We start from the raw sequence: 18,106 nt of genomic DNA on the forward strand, positions 1-18,106 counted from the left end.
CTCGGGTCACCGCCCGTCCCCGGTCCTACGGTTCAGCTGACTTGTACCACCTCCTGCAGACGGCCACCACCGTCTGCCGACCTTGCTGACAGTGCCTGGGCTCCTACCCAGACACTAACAGTTTCTGTCCTCTCACTTTCCACTACAAAACTAAACTAACTGCTTTTTCCCGCCTCCAGGCCTGTGAACTCCTCGGTGGGTGGGGCCAACCGCCTGGCTCCGCCCCACCTGGTGTGGACATCAGACCCTGGAGGAGGCAACAAGGATTTTGTGTGACTGATGTAGACTATCCAGGGGAGGGGGTGTGTGTGATTTTGTGTTTGTGACTGCCTGGCTAGTCCAGGGCGTCACACATGCTATGCACTTGGAAGAAAGCTGTGAGAATTTAGACTTTATTCTCAAGAAACTTAACTACAAGGAGCATGGGTGGTCAATATGTGGTGGTCTAAAAATGTTCTCATTGCTTCTTGGGCAGCAAGGAGGATATATTAAATACCCATGCTGTTCTGCCTCATGGCAGCCTGCTAATAGTCATTCATTGAAATTTCTGTTACAACCCCTAGAGGTCATTGTTATTCTTTTGAATTGCTGAGTTTCCCTTTAAGCTAAATGTATTCTGGGTAAGGAATGCCTCCCTGAGCTGAGAAGAAGCCTGCAGCCATTTTCTCTTTGGATTTGTCAGGAAAGGACATGCCGACTTACCTCTCTGTACATTCACCCCTGCCTAGTGTAATCCGGTGAGCAAAGCAAATTACATGTGTTAGTGATAGAATCCTAGATGGAAGAGTGTAGTAAATGCATTGTACATTGTACTTCTACACCTTTAGTGTCATCCCTGTCTTGTTTGTCTAGATAAGATTTCTATGCATTGCAGATGCAGTGACCTTTCACCTACATTCTCGTAAGAACTGCATCTCATGTACTGTTATGCTATGTTAACTCTGTATTAACACTGTACTGACTGTAATCATTTTCTTGTTATAGTTTTTACCCGTATAAAACAGTATCTTGGATATACCGTATTCTGTCTTCAACTGCATCTTGGATATTCCTATATTCACTGTATATTCCATGTATACTGCAATCAAGTTCACGTTACCAGCTAATAAATCAAGGCTATTGAACTCCACAGTCTGTTTATTTGAAATGTGAACTAGGGTTTAGCTGTATGCTAGAGATTCACAGCATTACGTAAAAGAAGGCAGAACACATGCTTTTTGTGTGAATTGGAAAGCCAGGTTAGGACTCTTCACTGGAGCAAAAAAAATTGGCCAACAAGAACATCTTTGTAACCGGGACTCAAGAACATTGTTGCATAAAGCTTAGTTGATCCCACCTAAAGTTCTCTTGCCACCACTCCACTGTAAGCTTGGACTGATGAAGCTGTTTGTGAAAGCGCTACTGAAAGAAGGAGAGATGTTTAAGTACCTGTGTACCAAGTTTCAGGGACTGTCAGAATCAAGTCTGAAGGAAGGTGTGATGCCCTGGCAAAACCAGGTAGTTACAGATAGGCCCCCGCACAACACCTTTCCTCACTTAGGAAACACACAGCCGACCTGAAACCCTAGTCACCTAGGACCCTGAAGCCAGGACCGAAACCAGCGGCCTAGCTAATTAAATGATTGAGGGCAGGATTATAGGTCCTATCCCACCTAAAGTCCCTCAAAGAAGACAACAGCCCACTGATAGGGATAAGGCCACCGCCAGGGTCCTTAGATCCCACGGGCCAGCGCCTGCGGGCACGGCTCCTTCGGCCATATCCAGCCGGGAGCGGACTCCTGAGTTCCAGACCAGGCAGTCCACCATACACAAAAACAAGTGCAGAGTAAAGGACAGCGACCACCAGCCTGGGTGGGGGACCTGAATGCAACCGGCCGGGGCGGCAGGCCACCAGCACCTTTGGTTTACCGAAAGACTCGTGTGATTCATTTACTGTGAGTAACCAAACATCCCCCTGCTTGCTCAGGCGCGCCGGCCCTTGCCATCACCATACCCTGCACAAAGACACTGGGCCACGGGGCAATCATCCCTACACACGGAGGGGTTAACATCCAGCTGCCACTACATCTCTCCCGGGTATCCCATAACGGCAGCGGTGGTGTCCCACCTCACCACACACCGTTGGTGGCGTCACAAACTTAATACGGCCTAGCCCATACATCTACATTCCTCCTTTTATTCGACATGTCCGCGAGACCCCCGGGTCGAGCCACTCTCTTAGAAGGTCTGGATCCGACCAACGGCGGCTGCTGGCACAGGGGCAGCACAAAAGCATTTTTGTGGGTTCGGATATTCAGAAACCCATGAATGAAGGATGACGTGTTTTAAACAATAATGAAAACTGTTGAAAAAAGGGCTTGGGACTCTTTGAAAGAAGCAATAAATACGTTTCTAGGTAACAACAAAGAATCAAAATTTAAGTCCATCGTGGAGAACATGCTGAAACGTTTCAAAGCCTTGGGTTGTCTAATGAATTTGAAGTTACATTTTTTACATTCCTATTTGGACTACTTGTCTGAAAACCTTGGTGCTGGTGGGAAGAACAAGAAGGTTTTCATCGGAATATCAAGGAGATGGAACGACGATACCAAAGTAAATGAAACGTGAACATGATTGCCGGATGCTTCACAGAGAAGATCCACAGGCCTTCTATAAGAGAAAAGGGGGATCTAGAGAAAAGGAAAAAGTGCAAGAATAAATTTCTAATAAAGTTGCAGAATGACTGTACAATAAATAAATGTATTTTATATATAAAATTGTGAATATTTTTGGTTACAATAAGTATTTTTCTTGTTCATGTCACTTGTATGTAACTTCACACATGGATTGTACAAAATCAATATTTGATGGTTAAAAAAAAATATTTTTTTTTTTTTTAAATCAGGACATTAGAAAACATAATAATCAGTCACTGGATTTGAAGTTTCATAAACCAAAATTTTACATAGCTGTGTAATTTGTCGGGCACCCACCGACAATAGAATAGCGCCAGATTTAGGAAGCTGGCTGAGGTCTGCAAAGTCTGTAGCCAGGTGACAAAATTGTCCAACCTGGGTTTCTTCCTTAAGTAGTCTCTGGTATGATGATATGGTATAATCCTGGCAGCCGGAGTCGAAATCCCTAGATTGCGGTTATGATCTCCAATCGGAATTGGAGCCCCTAGATTGAAGCCATGTAGCCAAGTGATCCTCTAGTTGAAGCCAAAGTCCCTAGACCGAGTCCACAAGGCATCCTGGTTCTGATCCCCTAGCCAGCTCCTAAGAGCTTAGACTAGATCATGCAACATCCATCAACAACCTGGTGACTCCAAGAAGTCCCCTTTTATAGCCATAACCTTCCCTTAGGATATACTGTGCCCTTATCAGATTGGTTGTACAAGGTTGCTTCTCTTATTGGATGAATTTCAAGCTGCATGGATAATGTTCATTTAAATGATGTGGATAGAAAGACTGAAGATATCTACATGTAGTCTGAAATCCATCATGAATCAATACTATTTTACACAGTCATAAGCAGCCCATGGGCATTCACCTGCATTCAAACCAATAACAGCTCATAGACCAGACAATCCATCTACCACTGGACCAAAGACAGGAAGTTAAATCCACTGCCTGCGGTAACCAACTTAATCCTATAGGCTACTCACACAACAAACCCAACAGAAAGGAAAAAAACATGGCTTCGATTATCCATCCAATGAAAACGCATAACCATTGTGAGCCATTGGACAATGCAATTGGACACTTGGTGACATGGTGCACGGCCCAATGAATCAAGTCTTTACTTCATATTCACGGTTTAAGCCCTTGGGTTCTAATGTGCCCAGAGTACATATCCAGAAAGATTCTCTTTCTTTGAGCTAAACACAAGTCAACAATACATTGTAAGCAGATTCTATTACCAGTCCCACACCATTTTGTGACGCATAATCACACAGTGATCCAATTAAGATTCCAAGTCATCGAACATGTCCAAGCCATACGCAGAGGAGGCAATAGAATTAGGAAGCTCAAAGAAAGGGAATCTTTCTGGATATATACTCTGGGCACATTGGAACCCAAAGGCTTAAACCATGAATATGAAGTACAGACTTGATTCATTGGGCCATGCATGGACATAATGGACATAATTCTAATAGGCAGGACAGGTAATAAGGAGCACAAGTTATATGCTAAAATGTGTTGTGTGACAAGACAGACACAGGAAAGGACATGATAACAGGTGTAGGGACCAACAAGGTGAGACAAGGGGTATCAGGATAGGGTCAAGTAGGTATGAATGTAGTAATGGGGCAGGCATAGAGAATTGTATGTGAATGTGAATTACAATAAATCACTAAGGAAAGGAATATGTGAGTGTGTGCCTAATGTAAACTAATATTGTACTGGCAAAATTATAGATGGAAAGGGAGAAGGGGAGGGGGGAGAGAGGAGGCTGTAATTGACTACAAGGGTATGAGTTATGAGTGATCATAGGGATAGTGTTACATAAGTGGAAATACCTATGGAGGACCGGATGTGTAAGCGCATACCTTATACAAACCTATAGAGTGCTGATGGGTGAGAGTGTGATGTTAGATATAAGACATCCTATAGTGAATAGTGAGCCGTAATCAAGTGCAACAGGGATATTTCACGTGACTATGGGAACCTGGAAGGTAAAGAAAGGGGAGAAAAAACTGTTAGACAAGGTAATCAGACATAATGTAACCAGTTGATCAGACATGATCACCTGGTTTGAGACCCCCTGCCTTACACTATATAGATATCATGTTCATTCCCCATCTATCTTGCTCAGGAGAGCATCTCCCTCCCCCGGCACCAAGAGCAGCTCATACTGAATTGTTACATTGACTAGTAACACTGCACACAGAAATGCACCTTAATATTCCACTGTTAACCCTTTCCTCCCAGCAGTAACACACAACTCCTCACCTTGATATCATGGTGATTTATGGTCAGAATGACTTCAATGCGATCAGTGATTTCTATTCTAGCTCTGCTCACATAGATTTTATATCCACACTCAACTATAGGCCGTTCTTCATATTTTGGGGGATTTTAGTCAGATATACTAGTTTGTGCCTGTATAGTATTGGTGTAGATGGGAGTGTAGGGCATGGGTTACATGGCACTGTGGTGGAATACTGATGGGAGGTATTGGTGCTGTGTTTGATGCTTCTACTGGGTATTTTCCTACAAATACTGGAACAGCTCACTGCTTAGAATGATCCTTCCCAGCTCTATAATATATTATATATACCCCACAATGCAGGCTCACACACACATTTGTCTCAAGTGTGTTGTAGGGACACAGATACAGTCTTGGTCATGTGACTAAAGGCTACTTTACACACTGCGATATCGGTCCCGATATCGCTAGTGTGGGTACCCGCCCCCATCTGTTGCGCGACACGGGCAAATCGCTGCCCATGCCGCACAACACCGACCAGACCCGTCACACATACTTACCTGCCCGGCGACGTCGCTGTGTCCGGCGAACCGCCTCCTTTCTAAGGGGGCGGTCCGTGCGGCGTCACAGCGACGTCACTGAGCGACCGCCCAATAGCAGCGGAGGGGCGGAGATGAGTGGCCGGAACATCCCGCCCACCTCCTTCCTTCCTCATAGCGGCTGGGAGGCAGGTAAGGAGAGGTTCCTCGTTTCTGCGGTGTCACACGGAGCGATGTGTGCTACCGCAGGAGCGACGAACTACATCGTTACTGCTGCAGTAACGATAATCGAGAATGGAGACCCATGTCACCGATGAGCGATTTTGCACGTTTTTGCAACGATGCAAAATCGCTCATCGGTATCACACGCAGCAACATCGCTAATGCGGCCGGATGTGCGTCACAAATTCCGTGACCCCAACGACTCCGCATTAGCGATGTCGCAGCGTGTAAAGCCCCCTTTAGTGGGAGTGGTGTACAGGGTCTTAGCAGTAAAGAGTATTCCATATTTCTGCCAGATACCCACAGAGATATTGAAATCTGAAAAAAGAGACTTCTGCTCATTGAAGGTAAGAACTGCTCACATAGCGTTCAACTCCACAGCAAACGAGTGCTCTAGCACTGGCATCTCAGCAGGGATATTCCCCTACTACACATGTGTGTCTAGGTCACTGTGACAGTTTACAGGACATAACTCAGGGCACCTAGACAGAAGGCAGAGGGACTACTTTCTATTTCTGGTGTAGAGCTTAGTACAATATATATATATTTATACTATTACATGGGACACATGTACCTTGTATTACCATTATTCGCTGTATATGAACCCCTTAACTCCGGGCATTATTTGTCTATAGCATTTTTCACGAACCTGAGGCAACTGAGAACCCTTCAGTGAAGGAATTCCACTAACCCTCACAATACCTACCAGGGGCCTCCCTGCAGTAACTCAGGTAGTTGTACCCATTCTCTTTCCGCATTCTATGTGTTCTTCTTCTTTCTTCTTTTTTTTCTTTTTTCTTCTTTTTATTTCTATCATGTAGTTCAGGGGTTTATAGATATATGTCCTGCATCTCATATTTCCTTTAGTGGTGCTTCTTACCCATTCTCATATCATTTACCCTAGTATTTCATGATCCTGAGGCGACTGAGAACCCTTTAATAAAGGAATCCTTTTTCACCTGAATTGTCAAGTGATACTTACCAGTGACTATCACGTAATGTTACAGGTAGTTCCATTTTCTTCCTCTTCTTTCTCTCCTTTCTTCTTTGTCACACGGTCCATTGTGTTATAGCCCAAGTGTCATGATAACACTTGTACCATCTTTTCATTTAGATTCCACCTACAATTATTTACCGATTCCAGTTCTGGAATAGGCTTTCATCATCTACTCACTAGAATTCTCAAGTTCATAAGGTACTGAGACATATACATGTTCACACCATTATAAAGAACAAAGTATAAACATTGAGGTTTTTCTCACACCCATGTTCCTGTGTTCTTTGATATGATATGTGTTCATTTCCTTCACTATATAGGATTGCAAGTTTTCCATTTGTACCTTAATGGCAATGACGCTATACAATTGAACACATATCATCCTGTTATCCATATAGGTGTGTATTTACCTGCTTGACTATTTTTGGTTGTTTGATCCAGAATGTTTCTCCAGATAGGTCATGTGGAAATTTTCTTTCCTCAGTACAAATGTTTTCACTATGGCTTTGGAAAATTTTTTTGTATGTGCATCATGGTCATTTGACCCATTGTACTCTCAAGTAGCAATATATTGTACTGTTATGTTGTACTATGTACTAATTACGTGTTTATATGGTTTTGTAACCCTTTATGATCTTAGATAACTTTATCCTTGATAAAGACCTAAAAACAAGCTCGAAACGTTGGATGAATTATCCTTTTGCACAAATAAAGAATTTTCAGCATTCTAAGAGTTCTTTTCTTACGTTATTGATCACTATAGTGTACCAGAGCTATTTCTATTGAATTGACTCTTATTTTTTCTGAGCACCTGCTATATACACAGTGAGCCAGACATATTCAATTTTCATTCAGAAGGCAGAGGGAAGCCTTAGCAGCTGAGCCTATATCTTGGCTTGTGAGCATTAGAACAGGCCGGCGATTACAGGGTAACATGAAAAATGTCCAGCTTGCATTATGACTAGAACATGACAATATCCTTTTAAGTACTAACCTATGATGCGTTCCTAAGCAGTTGATGTTATATGTTCTACATTTCATTTTCTGCATACTTTACAAGTAGTAGAATTTGCTTTGATATAGGCAACTGGATTTTCACAATGAAAAGGCAAAGGATAACGCCCGAAAAAGACGCCATACATTATGTCAGTGCCATCACTGACAAACCTGGATTGACCATGAAATACATCAATCCCCTTAAAGGTGAGTTAAAACAAGTTTTAACTAAATTGCCTTAATATTGTCATGCATTAGAATGACTGTCTTAGGTAATGATAAATATTTTCTACAGGAAGAGGAGTGTTTGCTGAAACTGAAATCGAAAAAGGGAGTTTTGTTGCAGAATATCGAGGTGAGCTCACGTATGCACTTACGATGGTAGACAACTACTCGAGATTTATGGTTGTGGTACAAGTCAAAGATCTAATGGCCCATACTGCAGCGAAGGTCTTCCAAGCACACTTATGCAGACCTCATGGCTACTCAGAGAGAGTCCTCACAGATCAAGGCACTGCCTTTGAAGCGGAAATCTTCAAGGACTTCTGCAGCTTTTACCGATGCAGGAAGATGCGTACTACACCCTACCATGCTCAAACCAATGGTTATCAACCTGCTCAGGACTTTACCCCATATTCCAGATGTGGCCTTACAAGTGATTTATAGAGGGGTAACAATACGTTGGGATCATCGGATCTAATCTCCCTTTTTATACACCCTAAAATCTTGTTTGCGTTAGAATAAACAATAACATCATAAAGGTATAGCAGTACCGTTTCAAAGTTTCGGTGTCCCAAGCAGCATTCCATCAGCCTCTGGAAGGTTCCTGGCAAATTGCACAGCTCGAAGGGCATGCTTTTGAACTCGCAGAGACCCATCGGGGTGGCAAAGGCGGTCTTCTCCCGGTCTGCCTCAGCAACGGACACTTGCCAATAGTGACTAGTGAGATCAAGGGTAGAAAAATAATTTGCAGTTGTCAATGCAGCTAGCTATTCCTCAATACAGGGGAGTGGTGCTGTCCTTCTTCTTTAACAGGACCAACGGAGCTGCCCAGAGGCTACAACTGTCACGGATAACCCCAGCCTCCTTCATGTTGCTCAACATGTCCTTGGTACACTGGTAATGTGCAGGTAGATTTGGCTTATATCTCTCTTTGATGGGTGGGTGTGCACTTGTGGGGATGTAGTGTTTGACCCCTTTTATTTTTCAAAAGTCTAGCGGATGTTTGCTGAAGACTTGCTCGTATTCTTGCACTAGCCTGTAGACCCCCTTCTTGTGATGTGAAGGTGTGGAGTCAGTGCCTACGTGTAATTCCTTACACCACTCCTCTGGCTGACTTGGTGAGCTGTCACTGAATGGGTGGGCTGAAGCAATGGTGGATACTGCTGTTTGGATAGCATGTGTATCTACTGAGAACAGCTTATCAATGGTGGCAAATCGGAGCAGCTTAATCTTTTGCTCTCCGCAGTTCAACACTCTCATGGGCACTCTTCCCTTCCATATTAATGAATAAAACTATGATGTAAATAGCATATAGATACCCCATAAATGCAGATAAAAGTAGGTTATGGGAAAAGGGGGAAGAGAGAAACAGGAAAATAGTGGAATAAAGTATACCTTCCAGGTGGGAGAGGAAATGGCAGCACAGCCAGTGGAGGTGAAGCAAGGGGAGCCTGCAACTAAAGAGTTGAGAGCGTTATCACATGGTGACTGAGCCTGATTGTAACGGGAGCATAGAGGTGCCGATCCTGTCTTACCTGCGTTGGTGTAGAAGTGGGTGTCCTGTGGTGGAGTCAGCTATGTGCAGTGGTGGCCGTGGGTTCTTTTATGTGCGACCGTAGTAATAGCTGTGCCCACTTCCTGTATGGGAGTGGAATGCAGTGAGGCTAATGGAACGCACACCTGCGCATTTGTGTTTAACGTCGCGCATGTGCAGAACGGAGAAAAGGCTGCGCTCACTTCCTAATGAAAGGGAGTGAGACGCAGCTGGGAAGGGAAGGGAAAAGATTAGGGTTTGGGGATGATGAAAGGGCTTTCTACGGGCAAGGATGGCAAAGGGTGGCAGTGACGGAAAGTCAGGCAGATGGTCCTGTCCTGTCCTGTCCGTCCGTCTTTTTGTATCATGAATTGGAAAGACTGCAAGGGGGAGGGGAGGTGCTTGTGCCCAAAAGGAGGAGTTATTCAGATTCATTGCAGTGGGCGGCAGCTGCAAAAAGCACCATTCTCCTTGTTTTTGCTCTGCAAAACAGCCTTTTCAAGGGTTTGGCTTGGGTCACAAAATGTCTTCTGTAGGCGTGGGTTTGTCTCCCTCTCCCTAAGATGTGTCCGGTATAGGCCAGGGTGCCACTCAAGGCCGTAACCAATTCGGGTTATAGCTTCTCGGCCTTTTGGCTAAGATCAAGTGTAGTTTCGGAGGACGCTACCTTGGTCGGTACTGGAAGGTGCCTGGGATTGCACGTCTGCCGGCCTTGAGGGAGTGTGTGTGCCTTCTGGTGACACATAGCCCTCTTGTGCCTGGACGGTTCCCAGGCAACGGGAGGCGATCACCTTTGTTATTTTGAAGTCCTACTGATAAACAGAAAAAAAAAAAATTAAATCTGTTCTTATCAGTTTAATATCTGATACGTCCCCTCTCTAGGGACCATATATTAAATGGATTTTTAGAACAAGGAGATGGAAAAAATCTTGCTCTGTCCACTCCACGCATTGACCTGGTATTGCAGTACCTCCAGGACCGGTGCACCCCTTCTTAACCGAGTTTCCAAAAGCAGAACTCAATTCACCTGATTCAAATGAGCCCCATTAGTGAATTGAAAGAAAGCAAAAACTTTATATGCACCTCAATTTGGCCAATTCACTTTTCACACTTTCACCCTTTTTTTTTTATCTTTCACACCTTTTACTTGCTTTATTGATGCAAAAGCTGTGCCAAATAGCAAACTCATCTCCACTCAACTTGACCAACTCTGCTATGTCCCGTGCAGTATCTTATTCTCAGTCTTATCTAGATCATTTGCAATTGAATAGAATAGATCCCTTTTGGACACATTGGATTCAGCTGCTGCAGTGACTGCAGGTGTTAGAAGATGCAGACTTGGCATCAGGTGCTGTCTATCAGATTCCACTCCAATTAAAGCTTCCATTGTTTTTCGGTGTTTTCTTTGAGCAATGATGATGTCTTTAGTGATCTGTTGGCTCCCTCTCCTGGAGGAAGAGTTTGCTTGCTCTTGGACTTTCAAAAAGAGAGGTCATGATAGACATTTAGCTTCTGAGCCCAATTGGGGACAGTCATGGGTGATGAATATTTTGCAACCTGCTGCGAAGCCTGATACCGCAATATAAGGAACGTCAAATACTAAGAATGGGCGGCCTATGAAAGAATTAGTACTTTCATTAAGCATACTTAAACGGCTAATTGGGAATAGACAAACTGTAAAAAGCCCTCTGAGAAAGCCCCTCTCTATCCTTTGTCAGTAAGCTTTTCTGTAGTCTGCCTGTTGATGTATTTTCCGTTTGAACAGTGCACAACATGAAGTGACGGAACACTGGCTTGTCACAATGTCCCCCGCTGACATCACAATAGCGCTGCTGCCTAGAAAGCCAGCTGCGCAGCAGAAGTTGCTCTTTGGGTGGGATGGTGGGCTAATGTATCTATTCCTGCTTGGTGAGAGTTTGACATGATCTAGAGCAACGAGTTCCAGCGGCTAGCGGTTGATTATTGGCTGTAATGGGGCTTTCTGGCTGGTGCTAGCCTTTCTTCTTAGCACACAGGAACCACAATCCCTACACCATGCTTCGATGGATTCTCTCATCCCAGCCCAGTAAAACTACATATTTCACACAGTTATAGGCAGCCCATGGGCATTCACCTGGATTAAAACCCATAACAGCTCATAGACCAAACAATCAATCTACCACTGGACCAAAGACAGGAAGCTAAATCCACTGCCTGCGGTAACTAACTTAATCCTATAGGCTACTCACACAACAAACCCAAGAGAAAGGAAAAAAACATGGCTTCGATTATCCATCCAATGAAAACGCATAACCATTGTGAGCCATTGGACAATGCAATTGCACACATGGTGACATGGTGCACGGCCCAATGAATCAAGTCTGTACTTCATATTCACGGTTTAAGCCCTTGGGTTTTAATGTGTCCAGAGTACATATCCAGAAAGATTCCCTTTTTTTGTGCTAAGCACAAGTCAACAATACATTGTAAGCAGATTCTATTACCAGTCCCACACCATTTTGTGACGCATAATCACACAGTGATCCAATTAAGATTCCAAGTCATCGAACATGTCCCAGCCATACGCAGAGGAGGCAATAGAATTAGGAAGCTCAAAGAAAGGGAATCTTTCTGGATATATACTCTGGGCACGTTGGAACCCAAGGGCTTAAACCATGAATATGAAGAACCGACTTGATTCATTGGGCCGTGCACATTTTTTCTAACGCCCGGTTCTTTTTCGTGTTCACACTATATATGGTTCCACTATGTATGGAGTTCCATTCTTCCTTGTTTTTTATTTGTCATGTTTGTCATGTCTAATCAACTGGTTACATTATGTCTGATTACCTTGTCTAACAGTTTTTTCTCCCCTTTCTTTACCTTCCATGTTCCCATAGTCACGTGAAATATCCCTGTTGCACTTGATTACGGCTCACTATTCACTATAGGATGTCTTATATCTAACATCACACTCTCACCCATCAGCACTCTATAGGTTTGTATAAGGTATGCGCTTACACATCCGGTCCTCCATAGGTATTTCCACTTATGTAACACTATCCCTATGATCACTCATAACTCATACCCTTGTAGTCAATTACAGCCTCCTCTCTCCCCCCCTCCCCTTCTCCCTTTCCATCTATAATTTTGCCATATATACTAGCAAACACTCAGTGTACCTAGTGGCATCCTATACGTGGCTATTGGACCTTGCTATAGTCCCACTAGTGCCAAGACATTTGCAGAGCGCATCTGCCTGCGTTGCACACTCCAACTAATTATAAGTAAGCCATTATACTAGAAAACACTCAGTGTACCTAGTGGCATCCTATACGTGGCTATTGGACCTTGCTATAGTCCCACTAGTGCCAAGACATTTGCAGAGCGCATCTGCCTGCGTTGCACACTCCAACTAATTATAAGTAAGCCATTATACTAGCAAACACTCAGTGTACCTAGTGGCATCCTATCTGTGGCTATTGGACTTTGCTATAGTCCCACTAGTGCCAAGACATTTGCAGAGCGCATCTGCCTGCGTTGCACACTCCAACTAATTATAAGTAAGCCATTATACTAGCAAACACTCAGTGTACCTAGTGGCATCCTATACGTGGCTATTGGACCTTGCTATAGTCCCACTAGTGCCAAGACATTTGCAGAGCGCATCTGCCTGCGTTGCACACTCCAACTAATTATAAGTAAGCCATTATACTAGCAAACACTCAGTGTACCTAGTGGCATCCTATACGTGGCTATTGGACCTTGCTATAGTCCCACTAGTGCCAAGACATTTGCAGAGCGCATCTGCCTGCGTTGCACACTCCAACTAATTATAAGTAAGCCATTATACTAGCAAACACTCAGTGTACCTAGTGGCATCCTATACGTGGCTATTGGACCTTGCTATAGTCCCACTAGTGCCAAGACATTTGCAGAGCGCATCTGCCTGCGTTGCACACTCCAACTAATTATAAGTAAGCCATTATACTAGCAAAAACTCAGTGTACCTAGTGGCATCCTATCTGTGGCTATTGGACTTTGCTATAGTCCCACTAGTGCAAAGACATTTGCAGAGCACGTCTGCCTGCATTGCACACTCCAACTTTTTTAAACTAAGCAATTTTACTAGCAAACACTCAGTGTACCTAGTGGCATCCTATACGTGGCTATTGGACTTTGCTATAGTCCCACTAGTGCCAAGACATTTGCAGAGCGCATCTGCCTGCGTTGCACACTCCAACTAATTTTAACTTAGCCATTATACTAGCAAACACTCAGTGTACCTAGTGGCATCCTATACGTGGCTATTGGACCTTGCTATAGTCCCACTAGTGCCAAGACATTTGCAGAGCGCATCTGCCTGCGTTGCACACTCCAACTAATTATAAGTAAGCCATTATACTAGCAAACACTCAGTGTACCTAGTGTCATCCTATACGTGGCTATTGGACTTTGCTATAGTCCCACTAGTGCCAAGACATTTGCAGAGCGCATCTGCCTGCGTTGCACACTCCAACTAATTATAAGTAAGCCATTATACTAGCAAACACTCAGTGTACCTAGTGGCATCCTATACGTGGCTATTGGACCTTGCTATAGTCCCACTAGTGCCAAGACATTTGCAGAGCGCATCTGCCTGCGTTGCACACTCCAACTAATTATAAGTAAGCCATTATACTAGCAAACACTCAGTGTACCTAGTGGCATCCTATCTGTGGCTATTGGACTTTGCTATAGTCCCACTAGTGCCAAGACATTTGCAGAGCGCATCTGCCTGCGTTGCACACTCCAACTAATTATAAGTAAGCCATTATACTAGCAAACACTCAGTGTACCTAGTGGCATCCTATACGTGGCTATTGGACTTTGCTATAGTCCCACTAGTGCCAAGACATTTGCAGAGCGCATCTGCCTGCGTTGCACACTCCAACTAATTATAAGTAAGCCATTATACTAGCAAAAACTCAGTGTACCTAGTGGCATCCTATCTGTGGCTATTGGACTTTGCTATAGTCCCACTAGTGCAAAGACATTTGCAGAGCACGTCTGCCTGCATTGCACACTCCAACTTTTTTAAACTAAGCAATTTTACTAGCAAACACTCAGTGTACCTAGTGGCATCCTATACGTGGCTATTGGACTTTGCTATAGTCCCACTAGTGCCAAGACATTTGCAGAGCGCATCTGCCTGCGTTGCACACTCCAACTAATTTTAACTTAGCCATTATACTAGCAAACACTCAGTGTACCTAGTGGCATCCTATACGTGGCTATTGGACCTTGCTATAGTCCCACTAGTGCCAAGACATTTGCAGAGCGCATCTGCCTGCGTTGCACACTCCAACTAATTATAAGTAAGCCATTATACTAGCAAACACTCAGTGTACCTAGTGTCATCCTATACGTGGCTATTGGACTTTGCTATAGTCCCACTAGTGCCAAGACATTTGCAGAGCGCATCTGCCTGCGTTGCACACTCCAACTAATTATAAGTAAGCCATTATACTAGCAAACACTCAGTGTACCTAGTGGTATCCTATACGTGGCTATTGGACCTTGCTATAGTCCCACTAGTGCCAAGACATTTGCAGAGCGCATCTGCCTGCGTTGCACACTCCAACTAATTATAAGTAAGCCATTATACTAGCAAACACTCAGTGTACCTAGTGGCATCCTATCTGTGGCTATTGGACTTTGCTATAGTCCCACTAGTGCCAAGACATTTGCAGAGCGCATCTGCCTGCGTTGCACACTCCAACTAATTATAAGTAAGCCATTATACTAGCAAACACTCAGTGTACCTAGTGGCATCCTATACGTGGCTATTGGACTTTGCTATAGTCCCACTAGTGCCAAGACATTTGCAGAGCGCATCTGCCTGCGTTGCACACTCCAACTAATTATAAGTAAGCCATTATACTAGCAAACACTCAGTGTACCTAGTGGCATCCTATACGTGGCTATTGGACTTTGCTATAGTCCCACTAGTGCCAAGACATTTGCAGAGCGCATCAGCCTGCGTTGCACACTCCAACTAATTTTAACTTAGCCATTATACTAGCAAACACTCAGTGTACCTAGTGGCATCCTATACGTGGCTATTGGACTTTGCTATAGTCCCACTAGTGCCAAGACATTTGCAGAGCGCATCTGCCTGCGTTGCACACTCCAACTAATTATAAGTAAGCCATTATACTAGCAAACACTCAGTGTACCTAGTGGCATCCTATACGTGGCTATTGGACTTTGCTATAGTCCCACTAGTGCCAAGACATTTGCAGAGCGCATCTGCCTGCGTTGCACACTCCAACTAATTTTAACTTAGCCATTATACTAGCAAACACTCAGTGTACCTAGTGGCATCCTATACGTGGCTATTGGACTTTGCTATAGTCCCACTAGTGCCAAGACATTTGCAGAGCGCATCTGCCTGCGTTGCACACTCCAACTCATTATAACTAAGTTGCATTGTGAGGGATATTTATTCTTTATTATTCTGCTGTTAATAAAGCTAGACCACCACTGCAATCTTCACCACCTCTCAATTTTTACTACCACATTTTCAGTCCACAATCTTGTCGCAATCAACATGAGTGGCAAAATGACAGATGCTGGTGGAAAGGGGAAGAGGCGTGGTGGAAAAGGCAAAAAAGGTTTTGTCTGTGGGGAAAGTGGCAAAGCTCCATTATCATCTGCTGAAGATAGACCATCTACCAGCAAAAGTAAGATGTCTACTACTTACCGTGGACAATCCGATGTGCTCCCTTTTTTACGGACACGAACAACAGGAAGAAAGGTAGATGATGGGCAAAAAAGGAAAATGCTTGAATGGATCTCAAGTGGTCCAACAAGTGCCCTCTCAGCCACTTCAAGTACCGCATCCAAAAAACACCAGTCCTCTGAGTTGTCATCCCAATCACACTTGATTTCTCCCAGCTCTGAAGTCTCCATCAGCCCTGCACAGTATGGTGGAACTGAGATGGCTGAGTCTGCAGAGCTGTTCAGTCACACTATAGCCTGGGAATCAGAGGTCTGCTCCCAAGCTACAGTGAGTACAGAACAGGAAATGGTCTGCAGTGATGCCCAGAACCTTTGTGACTCTGATTCAGGCCGTGAGGACCAAGATTCTGAGCATAATGTTGACCCTTTGTCACAAACTGTAACACCTGTGGTTATAGACAATGAGGAACATACTGATGAAGATGAGACGCAGATACCCGATTGGGATGACAACTTAAATATTCGGTCAGGGCAAGAAGAGGCTCGGTCTGAGGGGGAGGGGAGTGCAAACACAACAATTGATGATGAAGTTCTAGATCCCACCTACTGTCAACCCCCAGTCAGGCACTCGAGGAGGTCAACAGAGGCGGTGGAGGAGGATGCAACCGACGACGAAGTTACCTTGCGCCTTCCTGGACAGAGTCGGAGCACTGGTAGCACGTCTACAACTGCATCCTCAGCCACCACTCTGCCTATGAGCATTATTCGGGGTGGATCAACAGGTCGCATGGCCTCTAAGCCTTGCCTAGCCTGGTCCTTTTTTGACATAGAAAAAGATCGCCCAAATCATGTGATATGTAAAATTTGTCATGATTCTCTTAGTAGAGGTCAAAACCTCAGCAGTTTGACAACTTCTTCCATGAATCGTCACATGAATAAATATCATAGGTCCCGGTGGGAAGCTCACTGTGCTGCAATGCTGCAAGAGCGAACCATCCACCGCCCGCCCCTTCCAGTGCATCCGCGCGCTCTTCATCTTCTAGGACTGTGGGGACAGCTGTCACACCTGTTTTTCCACGCCAAACTTCCACCACTGTAACCGCAACAGGCAGTTTGCTTGTAAGGTCGTCAGTTGGTTTGGAAGGGGAAACAAGTGAGTGTGTACAGCTCTCTCAGACATCGATAGCACCAACGTTGGATGAAGGCAACATCATGTCTCCGCCTGCACTTTCCTCACAAACCTGCATTTTTCCAGGGACACCCTACTCAACACCGTCTACACACAGCAGCCAGATCTCTGTCCATCAGATGTGGTCAAATAAAAGGCCACTTCCTCCGACCCATGACAAAGCTAAGAGGTTGACTCTATCCCTCTGTAAGCTGTTGGCTACCGAAATGCTGCCTTTCCGCCTAGTGGACACACAGGATTTTAGAGACCTTATGTCTGTCGCTGTGCCCCAGTACCAGATGCCTAGTCGCCACTACTTCTCTAAGAAAGGTGTGCCCGTGCTACACCAGCATGTCGCACACAACATCACCGCTTCCTTGAGAAACTCTGTGTGTGAACGGGTGCATTTCACCACCGATACTTGGACCAGTAAGCATGGACAGGGACGTTACATGTCGCTGACTGGGCACTGGGTAACTATGGTGATAGATGGTGAAGGGTCTGCTGCACAAGTCTTGCCGTCCCCACGACTTGTGTGTCAATCCTCTGTCTGTCCAAGTTCCGCCACAGCTTCTGCATCCTCCACCTCATCTGGGTCCTCCACCTCCGCCCCAAGCCTGCCTGGTCAGGCCACCAGCGTTCTCACTGCGCAGAAGGAATCACGCACGCCTCATTACTATGCTGGCAGCAGAGCGCAACGGCATCAGGCGGTCTTTAGCTTGACATGTCTTGGGAATAAGAGTCACACAGCTGAGGAGTTGTGGTCAGCTCTGCGGTCCGAGTTTAATAAATGGTTGTCTCCACTCAACCTGCAG

The 18,106-nt window shown here is 44.7% G+C and overlaps 1 pseudogene; it reads left to right on the forward strand.

The window, feature by feature from the left end:
• Nucleotides 1-10,207: 10,207 nt before the first annotated feature.
• On the forward strand, nucleotides 10,208-10,413 carry LOC142262748 (U2 spliceosomal RNA; annotated as a pseudogene).
• The last annotated feature ends 7,693 nt before the right edge of the window (nucleotides 10,414-18,106 follow it).

The sequence above is a fragment of the Anomaloglossus baeobatrachus genome, unplaced genomic scaffold, assembly GCF_048569485.1.
Source record: "Anomaloglossus baeobatrachus isolate aAnoBae1 unplaced genomic scaffold, aAnoBae1.hap1 Scaffold_252, whole genome shotgun sequence".
Taxonomy (NCBI): domain Eukaryota; kingdom Metazoa; phylum Chordata; class Amphibia; order Anura; family Aromobatidae; genus Anomaloglossus; species Anomaloglossus baeobatrachus.